Raw genomic sequence first — 12,221 nt, 5'->3', positions numbered from 1 at the left:
AACCCCTCACTGCTCCCCGAGCGCCGCTGGTTGGGCAGGCAGCTCACTGCTCTGGGTTGTGTGATTCACCTCACTGTGTGTTCACTGTGTGCTGTGTGTTCACTAATTCGGTTAAATTGGGTTAAATGCAGAGAACTGAATTTCCCTCACGGGATCAAAAAAGTATATATTCTATTTTTTATTTAATCAGAAGGAGAAAGGCAGGTTAGGTTTGACTCGACTCGTAAATGAGCTCACAGGCAAACTGCTGATCAGGCAGCAAGCAGGCAGCATGCTAGCTTGGTTCCTCTGATCCTTTGCTGTGTCCATCACCGGCCCTTTCATGTAAGGCTCTCCCGCTGGGCTCCTGAAGAAGCAGCAGAGAGGACGCACATCACATCACATCACCAGCTCTCCTTCAGCACAACAGACTCCCTGTTCTCAGCTCGCTCGCTCGGCTCACTAATAATCTCATGATACTGTAACGTCTCATAACATGCCAGTGTTAAGTTATCTCGTTTAATTGCAAAGCCCCTAAACATCCAGGCACCATACATGATAAGTGGCCCGCATTTGGCCCAGAGCAGAAAAGAGCTAGAACTTCCTCAACCAGTAGCATATCTGCAGGGGGCCCGCCCCTCTCTCTCCAGGCCACCAACCATCAGGCCCGGGGTTATACACAGCACTCTGATGATTGACAGCCGGTCGCTACAATACAGTTAATCTATCTCAAGATGATTCCAGGTGCTGCTATCAATGGCACTGGAGGTTTGGCACGCCTGACTATTTGAGCGTAGTCACAGTACTAGATAGATAGATAGATAGATAGATAGATACTTTATTGATCCCTGTCCTTTCCCTTCACCTACATAAACACTTCAACAGTTCCAATTTGAGCAAGGTCTTGTTTCTCACTTAATGATGTTTTATTGATGTCTCACAACCAATAGCTAAACCCAGATATGCACTATTGTTAAAATGGGTCTATACTGTTTGATGTATGGACAAGAAAAACATTATAAAAAATGCATGTTGTTAGGAGCTCATGAAACACAAAGTGCATAAAAAAAGCTACAGAGAGAGAGAGAGAGAGCAATAGAGAAAGAGAATGAAAGGGTAATGAAAACAAAGATAAAGGAAATGCTAAAATCTTCAGCTAGATTCTGCTTGGGGCTGCAATGTTTAAATTAAGCATGAATTTATTTGCATTGCTGGTATTTGCACTAATGATGATATTTCCTGGTGACGCAAGTTGAATGGGTCAGAATTGAATTAAATGCAACATTGCTGCAAGCAACCTGTATCAATAAAAGAGTAAACCATATCATATAATCAAAATCAGAGTGGGCTTCTTTTAAAATAAATGAATTAATCATGATCCAACACTGTCGTCTCTAGTTTCCTCTCAGTCATAAATATTCATAATAAGTGATCTTAACGGGATACCCCCTTACAACCCTCAAGATGTCCCTTTAACTGGAATGCCGTATATGCGTATGATGATTTATTTATAGCTAAAACCTTGTGAGACCTGACCAACTTACAGCTATGTTTGGGTGCACCCTGCCTTTGTGTTGTATTACAGTTCTGCTTCACTAAGCACATTCAGTTGAGATCAGACATTTGTATGTGTGTGTGTGTGTGTGTTTGTGTGCGTGTGTATTGTCACAAGCTTGATCTACATTTTGCTGCTGACTTGACCCAGATTTGTTGGCATTTTTGTCATATCTTTTAAACATTATTTTGCATTTTGCACATTGTGCACTCTCACACCCATCCTAATTGAGAAATAAAGGACAATGCATGTAGCCTGACTCTCGCCAGAACCTTGCAGTTCCGTCATGCTCCACCAGAGGCGTTTCGCTGAGCTCCACACAAGGGTCTGGACGCGAGGGCAATCCAAACCCCTGTGCCAGTGATCAAAAAATGAGCAGCCAATCAGGAGCGCCGAAGCGAGTGTTTGATTCAAATAACAATGGCGGCACGCAGCGAGGAGTCTTGTGCTGACATTGATTCTGCTATTTCAACCGTTTTGTCGAATCTATCGAGTATTCATTCTTTCAGAGAATAGTTTTGAAGACATTTATTGGTGGCAAGGATGTTTTTACTCTTCTTCCGACCGGGTTTGGCAAGAACTTGAAGAAGCCTAGCACGTCATTCAAGATAACAGGCAAGTGGTTTATCAAATCACATGCGAGGATGTTTTACAAGGACCCGCCTTCAGAAATACATCTCCTATCGAGAAGTCCCAGATCCTTGTGTGAAGCAGACAGCGAACTACAGGATCTGGCGAAAGTCAGGTTACAATGCATGTGCCAAAGCTAAATTAAACAACTTAAAAATGCACAGCCAAATTCAGATCATTATAAAACTTGATTTATCATTGCCTCTAAAATAACTAGAGGCTTGCAGAGGTCTTGTTGCAAACTAAGAGATTCAAAGAGATAGTGACCTGCAGCACTAACACTTTATATCAATTGTACTTTCACTAGGCTATGCATGGTTGTCCCATTCTGAGTTGGAAAGGAGCCTATTTTGCATAGACATGAGAATTCCTTATTGTGATTGCTTAGCTAGCTTTGCAAGTTATTCACCCTGAAGTACGAAAAATAAATATGACAAGATCGGTATAATACCGTGGAAATAGATTTAGTCGATAGTTATGTGATCTGTGGGAATCACAGATCCGTACCTCACCAGCACCAATGTAGAATTTGACATTTTTGGGCTTACATGTTTGGCTGCTTTTCAATCGCCTATCTGACATTTTGCAAACAGAGATCATCTGTGCTCTTTATGAGGTCAGAGGTCTGACCTGGGATCAGACCTAGAGTCCTTCTGGTACTGCTCCACCTGTTCCCAGGTGCTTGGATGAGTGCAGAAAATCCTGTTTAACACGGCAATGCATTTCAGTGTATTTGGCCTTCATCAGTATTCCAGACTCTTAAGCATCAACACTGGTGTCTTTAAGTTTGTGAAATGGACGCTGAAATTACAATCCTCCATCGAATTAGAATCTTCTCGATGAACACATTATTTTATGAGAATGTTAAAAGCTCACCTGCTGACAGGTTAGAATTGGACTGCCAGGAGCGTGAATGGTGGTTGACCAGAAGAGACAGAATCGCTCATTCTCTTGGACAGATTTGGGCCAGACCAGGTCTGAATCACTGATCTGGCGTTTAGTGCATTTCATTTGAAGGATTTATGGGTTTGTTTCCATGAAATGTCACACCGTCAAGAAATGACTACTGAGTGTGCGAGGCATTTTCATCAGCTTCCCAAACAATAGGCTACTGCTAATGAGAGTAGAAACTCTACCACATTTAAGTTGTGATATGCCAGTGAAGAGTAAAACAAAATAAGACTCAAAATTAACACGATGTGACAACCAATAACAAGAACTGCTGAGGGACTGTTTCATATGCTGCGTGAACAACACAAATTAGAGACTTGAACGTGAGAGATGCCTTGATCCCAGAGACAAAACACTGTGTTCTTCAATGCTCAATTCTCAGATGTGGTATCCATGAAAACAATTTCAAACTGGCCCAGAGTCAAGGACTCTGACAGCAGTGGACCAACAGCTCTTATGAGTTTTTTATTTATATATTTAACACATCCGTTCCCTACTGCAATGTGTTGCTAAGCAACTGTAAAATAAAGCAGAAAGCTCTGAAGTCAGATAACCTCCTACCAACAGCTCTCCAGTTCGTACTCGGCGCATAAATATGGGCTTTTCAATTATGAGATGCTATTGTGATAAAATAGAGAGACGACAGGGTAAAAAAAAAGCTAGAGTGATGGTGACGACAGCATTTCTAAAACATTCCAGTAGGCACAAGAAAAGACCATAATTGCTTTGTGGTGAAATCTACTCACTGGATTCTGAATTCCTGTGTTGGTTTGTCATAAGTGTGCCTTGTCTGCATTGCTTTAAGATAACATACCACCATCCCTGTATAATCAACATGGTTAAGAATATTACAACAAATCTGAATTAAGTTTTAGACTCTGTAGTGTGGCATTCAGATAGGCTATTAGTTGTAAAAGCACAAATGGCAATGGCTCAGTGTCTCAGCAGCCAGATAGCACTACCTTGTTGGATATAGCTTGATTCATTGCCAAATGTAGATCCAGGTAACAACTGCACACTTCAAATCAATTCATGTCAACAGAAAAAGGCTTGGATAACAGTGGATAGGCCTGCGTATTTTATTTAAAAATGTAATAAATAGGCTATCACTTCAGAATGCCACATATGCCACAAACCCTTTCTCTACAACGAGGACAAGAAATGCAGTTGTGAGCATGCAGGAGCCATTGTGTCAGGAACAGAGAGGGATGAGGAATTCACAACAACTTTTTTTCAGCATTGAATCAATCTCCTCAGTTGCTATGGAGATTTGCTGGAGAAGAGTGTGGTCCAAATGTAGCTTATCCTACTGTACACTGAATGAGAATTGTTGGCCTCACACCAGAGGAGGCAGCCTGTGCTGAAGGGGAGAAAGTCCTTATATGCCAGAGGCACTTCTGACCCACGGTATCACAGGTTTACAGAATCCAGTGCTACTAGGTTGCTTAAAATCTCGGTAATCTGATTGACGGGACTAATTTGTGACATATTTGAAATAAAAGGCATCCTTAAAATTTACCCGCCGATGTTCTGACACGTCTATAATTAACATAGAACACCTGTACAATCGCGCCTCAAAAAAGTTGGATGCCATAACTTCGGAGCCAATCCATGACGCACAGGGGCGGGCCCTGCTCCTGCCAGTTAACCTGTATGATTGACGTTGAATTTCTGAGGAGCAGCGCAGCCGTTGAATGTAGGTTTATTCAGGGAGGATGAAACTGCGAAGAGAGAAATGAAGCAAGGGAGGAAAATGCAGGACGACGGGAATTTCGCTTTCCAGTGAAATCTTTTCTGCGCCCCCCTCCACCCCAAAATTAACCGGATTGTTAGAAGAAACTCGCTTAGCCTACATCTATTGACCTTGCACAACCCGATTTAAAGATGGACATGCGCCATGCGGTAAGTAGAATTGTAATTTTCAAATACATTTTAAATGCCCAGTGTTCTCCATGCAGTGAGGCATCGTTACATCATGCCAGTACTCCAGCGGCTTATCCATCTGCATTGTGCAGAGGTGAAACTACGCCTACTTTATCAGTCTGAGGATGCATCGTGCACACTGCAGGTAAAGCAGGCTGTTGCCTGTCATGAAATTCGAAACTATCTACATGTGGTTGACCGTACGGAATTCTCCCCATCCGGTAAGATATGGGTCTATTAAGAAGTAGCCTATCCCCGATATGATGGTGCATGGTTTCTCTCTTCAAGCTTTTTACTCGAGATCTGCAATTTCTTGCAGAGACCTGTATTTATATCATTCAGTGCAACTTCTGCATTTCATATTTGAAAGAATGGTAGGCGAATGTATCTTCTAAAAGAGGAGATCATCGTTGATGTAATGATTTAAGGAAATAAACGTGCCTAATCAACTCCAGGTAGGCTAATTTGCTGCAAAAGTGCCTTGGATTTCGCGAGGAAAATCAAACATTCTCACGGCATCACTGTAGAATAGAGTGGAGCGCAGTAGCCTATATTAACCAAACAGACCAATGCAGCCATACTGCAGTTTACTGTGCATTAGAAAATGGAAAGGACAGTTTAATTTTCTTTTATTGTCTGTGTGAACATGTAATGTGTGAAATGAACTCACAGTCTGAAATTACGTGGGCGGTCTTGCTATTATGTCATCCTCAAATTCATCCGTTACAATTGAGAAGAAGCTTTAACAGCGCGCGTGATTGACATGATCCCCCTTTTTTTCTCTTCGTGAAGACATCCTCAGTGTCCGTATTCTGGCGCAGTTATTTTCATTTCATTAATGCAACCCTGTTCTTCAAAGGTTTTGACATTTTGAAATTGAAAAGTACGTGTAGGTTAATTGTTTTACAGTACCAGCTTTAATATTCGGTGAAGTGATGCGGCATACATTTATGTTGTCTATAGGCTTAGAAAGAAAACCTTCTATATATTTTATGTTTCTACGTTATGTTTAAATAGGACTCACTCATAGGCAGTCATCATTAGTCTGTGTTCAAGTTCTCTGTGTGGGTGGACTTCACATTGAACATTGAATGTGGGCCCAAAGTGTTGGGTATGGGTCCTCTTGTTCATGTAGATTTTCCCCATGTTAATTAGCACTTGTAGAATGGAGTGAGTCATGTGAATGAATTCAACTATCTCCTAAGTCCTGCAAGTTCCTCGAAGCAGCCATATTGATTCTCATGTCATACAAGAATGACAGTTCTCATTGTTCCCACATGCTGATTCAAGAGAGGACAAACAGTATTTGAGATGCCTATACTCATGAATATATTCAGATTTACAAATTAAGACTGAATTCTTGATAAGCATATGCAGTAAAATCACCCATGGCTGGAACAGTATGTCTAATGTCATGTATGTAAAATGATGTTATGGGTGCAGTTACTAAGAAGCAGAGGAACCTGCTTTTGCATGCTGATGAGTGTACTCAGAATATGTGTGTGTGGGTGGGCGAAAGTACAGTATCTGTTGTGGGAAATCATTAGGCATGGTGAAGGTAACTTATTGCACAAGTAGTATGCCTTACACACTTCTGACACTTGCATGTTCAGTCCCATAATTCCCAAATGCATGTAATGGTCAGTTCTGAGACTTCATCATGGTCAGATTGATTTGTCATGTGAACAACGTTGGTCTAGCACTGACCCAGTGAAGCTTCACCTCACTGACAGACAGGCTTGGACCACCCTCTTAGTCACTCTCCATCAGTCGGCTACTGCAAATACCTTTGTCACGAACTCACCAGGCATTCAAAAGATTGCACCGCAGTTTGTCGGTGTGTAGGATGCCAGTTATTTGTTTTATGACTGTTTTGTTGCCTGGTGTAGTTGTTGTTTGACAGCTAGATGAAGACGGCAGGCAATAAAGCAAAAGAGCAACACAGAGCAACAATGGTTTGAGAGACAAAGCCCTTCACACTGGCTTCATAGAAGCCTCTTCCTCCATTTCCATTGCTGTTTCTGTAGCCAGTAGCCCGAGGTGGTGTTCACCATGTACCAGACGGACAGCAGTGTGGAGTTGCAGGCCGTAGCTTTGGGGGGCATTGGGGCTTGTTTGCCGAGTGTTGTTCTGATTGGGTTTAGTGTCCTCAAGTTGGTTTGTGGTGCGTGGGGTATAATCATCTCTCAACCTTGTATTCTGAGTTTCACAAACTGTGTTTGGACCTTGTGGAATTTGTATCTTTCTGAATATATTAACGGCAGAGTTGTATATCTTCAGTTACTACTGTAACATCATCGATATCACATTGTGTTGTGGCCTGCTCTTTGTGAAAGGCTCTGGAATACAATAGTATTCACTCTTAGATACGTTTTGAAGCCAATGTTGAGATGTTTTATATTCATGCCCGCAAGTCTTGATGCTTCTCGTTCAAAAGAAGGTCGCAGGCTTCAAGGGGTGATTTTGTCTTCAAAGTCACTGGAGACGCTCCTCTCCTCTCTTCTCCTTTCCTCTCCTCTGGGCATTGTGCCAAGAAGCAAGAAGAGCCACATTATCTGACATGTTAAGACAGAAAATGCATAACCTCGGACATATTGATGCGTAGAACTCTTGTTATGTTTGATGTGCTGTCTTCACAATTAACAGCTTGTTCTTGACCAACTTTATGACTGAAATGTGTGTGGAGGCTGTTTACCCGACCAAGTCAGTGTTCTTAATGGACATTATAACAGATAATAGATGACTGCAGCACCATTTCAATTTATGAGAGTGATCTGTGGAGTAGCACAGATGAAGAGAAACGATGCTCAGGAGTCGGACCATACTTAAGCCGCCGCGGGAGCTGAGACAGGTGATGAGCATAGTTATCCGTCCACTGTGGGCAAACACAACTTAGAGCACATTAATCCACTCAAAACAATCCACTCTTAACTGTTTACACAGCACCATGATGGTGTTTGCATGATAATGAGGTATCTCTTATTACTGGCTGAGAGTGAAATGCAATTTGAAAAAGCTATGTATGATGAATAGAAGAATGATGAGAATAGTAGCTAAACCGACAGCATATGCATATTGAGATAACACTTTCTGTGAAATTGAGACCAAGAAAACACAATCAACTTTGGAAATATTGAGCCTCTTCTGGCATCCTTTCTAACCTTACTTAAACCCTGGGATGGCATGGCAGTGTACTGTAAGCATAGGAGTTGGTACAATAGTTTGTGTTTTTTACACTAAAAGAAATCCCACAACACGCAGTGACTTGGCTCCAAAGCTTTAAGTAACTCATTATAGACATGCTGAGCAAAACACGAGAAACGACAAAAGATCATCACTAATATCCCAGATATCAACAAAAATTGGGGATCCCTTACAGTAGGTACAAGGGATAAAGGGTTTTTCTCAGCAGTCCTCAGCAAAATTCAGGTACTGTAATGGAGCAGCAGGCTGAATATGTGGTCTGCCTGCAGGTTCTGTGTCTGCGGAGGGAACAGGGCTGTCACTGCAGTTGACTGGCTCTGGTGGTAGGCGGTGATGTGGGCACCAGACATATCCGGTTTGGAGCGAGACTGGGCACGCTCAGTGGATAGCTCTGATGAAGCCAATCAGATGAAAGTGGGTCCTCATGTCAACTAGGTCACCCTGGCCTACATTCGCCCGTCCCATGGAAAATCTTCAGTTTTTTTTTCTTCTTCTTTTCCTCTTCGTCTTCTGCTTCTCATCACCATCATCATATACTTATCATCATCATCATCATCATCATCATCATCATCATCACAACACTGTAAAAATTAGGAGTGTGGGAGAAAGGCATAGAATGTTATGATCAAAGCAGGGACAGTGAAAACATTAATTATATTATTGATTAATGATAGCACACATTATAGAATTCTAAAGCACAGGCCTGCAGTACATGTTAATGGCGTGGCTAGTTGCACGGAAATGGCTCATGAAGACTGATAAAAGGTCTCGTATAGCTCACTCTGGTCTGACTTCTATTAGCATAAGCCATTAAGCTGTTCATTGATACCATCTTCGCTATCTCCACAGTGAAGAAGAGGGTGCTTAGTGGCTTCATGGACTGCAAGTCAAACATGATAGGCTGTTTCCATAATATACAATACGAAAGGCCAGGCAGCAAGAAAGAGAGAAGCAGAGAGGCAATTTTATTTTCAGCTCAGGGGCATGGAAAACTTCAATGGAAATCTTGCTTTCATTCGTCTCTTATGCGTGTGTGAATATGTACATGTGTCTGTGTATACACTGTGTGTGTGTGTGTGTGTGTGTGTGTGTGTGTGTGTGTGTGTGTGTGTGTGTGTGTGTGTGTGTGTGTGAGAGAGAGAGAGAGAGAGAGGTTGGGGGTGCTTACTCCACAATATAGCTCTTTGGACTGGGGAAGTCTTAAAAAGAGCACTTTCATTTGGGGCCCGTTTGATGATTGCATTGATGGATCTGGTCACAACCTTGGCAAGTGTGTCCTCAGATGGTCCTCATCAGTCTCTGTGTTTCCCTTTGGCTGGGTAAGGTGACGTTAAAGAGGGCAGCCAGGCTCAGAGGTCCACCTTTAGAAGTCCAGGAATGAATCAGTCAATCAGTGTGAGTTACCTTAAAGATGTACACTTTTTTGACAGTTGTACACGGCAATTGCTGTGTTTACACTGTATGTCTGACTGTTCTCACTGCAAGACAGCAGACAGAAATTCTAATTGGCACAAGATTGGATTTCGGCCTGATTCAATCATTTATCAGATCCAATAAAATGTGGGCGTAAATTGGCTTGGCATAATATAAAGACAGGCTTGGCATAATATAAAGATTCCACCCTTCATATTGTGGGCTTCCATTGTGTACTTTCATTTAGGCCTGTTACTTTGCAAATGCCCATCCGTGGCTTTATTTACCTTCATAAGCAGAGTACTGTAGCAGTATAAGTTCTAAGAATTAGAGTTTTATATATTGAGAGAGCCATACAATCTAAATCACACCCAATTATGCAGTGGAGAAGTAATGTATCTTTACTTCCGCATTTGGAGTTCAGATTACATATGCATAAATAAAGCCAAACAGAAATATGTAATGCCAGTGAAGGGACTCTGTCCTTACTTTAAGTGTACTTCAGTGCACAACCTTGAGCAGGGAAACTCAGAAATAAGAGTAAAACATGATTAAAATGTAAATAAAAAAAACCTCATGTTGTTTTGAAGTGTTTTTTTGATCAGATAGTGTAGCTCTTCTTTTATCTTGATAGTAATGAAAAACAGTCAGATTGTGAGTGAAAATTCCTGTTTTGGGAGCCATTTTGACAGAGCTAACCATTAAACGGCTGGAGAAGCCCAATTACTACTCTGTTTTGTCAGGACGGTAAATTGCTTGTCGTCATGCCTCCTGACTTGCTAACACAGTCTCTGATCTTATTGCTTAACGCAAGGCAATTTACTCAGATTGTGTACTCAAAACAAAACTTAGGTGTGGGTACACACTAAAAGCCATAAAGTGAAGCCATCATAATAAGAACAAAAAGCTTTGATGTAATTATGAAAGTTTGAAGCTGCCAGTAGGACAAAAGGACTTTTAAGTATTGCTAAAGCTACTGTTTTTAGTCTTACTGTAAGCTGTCAGGACTTCTTCAGCATATGCTAATTCATAGCTGCTGGGTTGAACTGCCATGTTGAGCAGTAACTCACTGAGCACAGCAGTGCTGCACATTTCTAGGGTTGAGTGTGTGTGACGTTCTGTGTTAGTTTCACTGGTATTTAGTGGCCTCAGTGCATTTATGTAAGTGAGAGGGTCTATTGTGTGGCATGGGCGTGCAGTCAAATATTCCAGGCTTTTCAAGTGGGAGGTGGAGCAGAAGTTCATTTCATAAGTCTCCTACTGTATATCCAAACGTTGCTTGGTGTGTTTTTCTCCCTTTGTGCCGACATCTGTCAGCAGGTCATGTAATTAGCGGAGCATATCTTCCTGGGTTTCCATGGCGCACACAGGCCCCGGAGTGCGAAGCAGGCCCACACAACACAACACAAGCAACCTGCTGGCGCCGGCTTTATCGCCTCGTTATCATTAGAACATTATTCAACCGGGGGAGCGTCTCCGAGCCTGCGCCCCGAAAAAATCTGGATGGACGCACCCCCACCACCAACACCACCACCACCACCACAAGCATGAGTCAGGCGGACTCTGAATTTATCACCCATTCAGACTCGCTGACGGTGGAATGGGCTATGCTGTGCTTTGGGTCAGGTTGTGTGCCGCTCCAGCGTGTAGCCATTGTGGAAAAGCCACAAAGAGCTGCATCCACCCACACACACATGAACCAGGCAGCGGAGCTTAGCTTCTGCAGCAGAGAAAGACTCGCAATCCCATATCTATTTGAATTCACAGCTTTTGTAAGGTCTAGCATTGTTAATTCCATAATGGATTTTGTGTACACCAACCTTAGACTGGAGAGAGGCTTATTTGACAGTTTTTTTTTTCTGCATACGTTCCCTTTGACATGCATCTTGTCTTGGGCAGGCTTCAGCTCGATAGCGGTCTGAATTTTCCGAGGAAAACATTGCGCACCATATTCCTCTGAGGCCACTGCAGGAGTGCTGTGGTGTAGCTGCGTGAAGGGGCCCTCTAGCTGACCGTGTGCTGCCTGTGCTGGAGAAACCCCAGAGCTCCCGTGGCTTCGTGGCTGTCAGCACTTTGACTCATCCTCATCCTCATTCTGCTCTGCTCCGCTCCGCTCCTCTCCTCTCCGCTTCGCTGGGTTGGGTTGGGTTGGGTTGGGCTCTGGTCATGAATATGGAGAGGCCATCTCCTGCTCTCCTGACCACATATTACTACTACTGCTGCTGCACTTCTCTCTTCTCTCTCTTCCCTCCTCTCCTCTCCCCTTCTCTCCCCTCTCTTCTCCTCTACTCAATGTCTCTCTTATCCCCTCTTGTCTCTCCTTCCTCCTCTCCTCTCTTCACCTCTCCTCTTCCGTTCTCTCCTCTCCTCTTTCCTCTTCCTCTCTCTCCTCGTCGGCTCAACTCTAGCTTCAGCTCCTGCATGTCCGCCCACAGGCGAGCTTTCATTTTAAACAGCGTGTGGGTGTCTGCACTTTGCACTGTTATTCTGTTTGGGGGGGGGGGGGGGTTGGGTTGGCGGTGGTAGCAGCAGCAGCTCGGTTCCAGTCGAGTGGCTGACGGAGAGC

General features: G+C 43.0%; 1 long non-coding RNA gene across 1 annotated transcript; it reads right to left on the bottom strand.

Annotated features, from left to right (window-relative positions):
* Positions 1–8,302: 8,302 nt before the first annotated feature.
* LOC134102255 (uncharacterized) lies at positions 8,303–11,936 on the bottom strand. Its single transcript, XR_009941498.1, has 3 exons — positions 11,476–11,936; positions 9,411–9,603; positions 8,303–8,823 (listed from the first exon to the last, which is right to left on the bottom strand). It is a non-coding gene; the product is annotated as an uncharacterized LOC134102255 (long non-coding RNA).
* Between the last annotated feature and the right edge of the window lie 285 nt (positions 11,937–12,221).

The sequence above is a fragment of the Sardina pilchardus genome, chromosome 15 (genome assembly GCF_963854185.1).
Source record: "Sardina pilchardus chromosome 15, fSarPil1.1, whole genome shotgun sequence".
Classification (NCBI taxonomy): Eukaryota; Metazoa; Chordata; class Actinopteri; order Clupeiformes; family Clupeidae; genus Sardina; species Sardina pilchardus.
The sequence above is the reverse complement of the archived record's forward strand: the minus strand, read 5'-3'. Positions and strand labels throughout refer to the sequence as shown.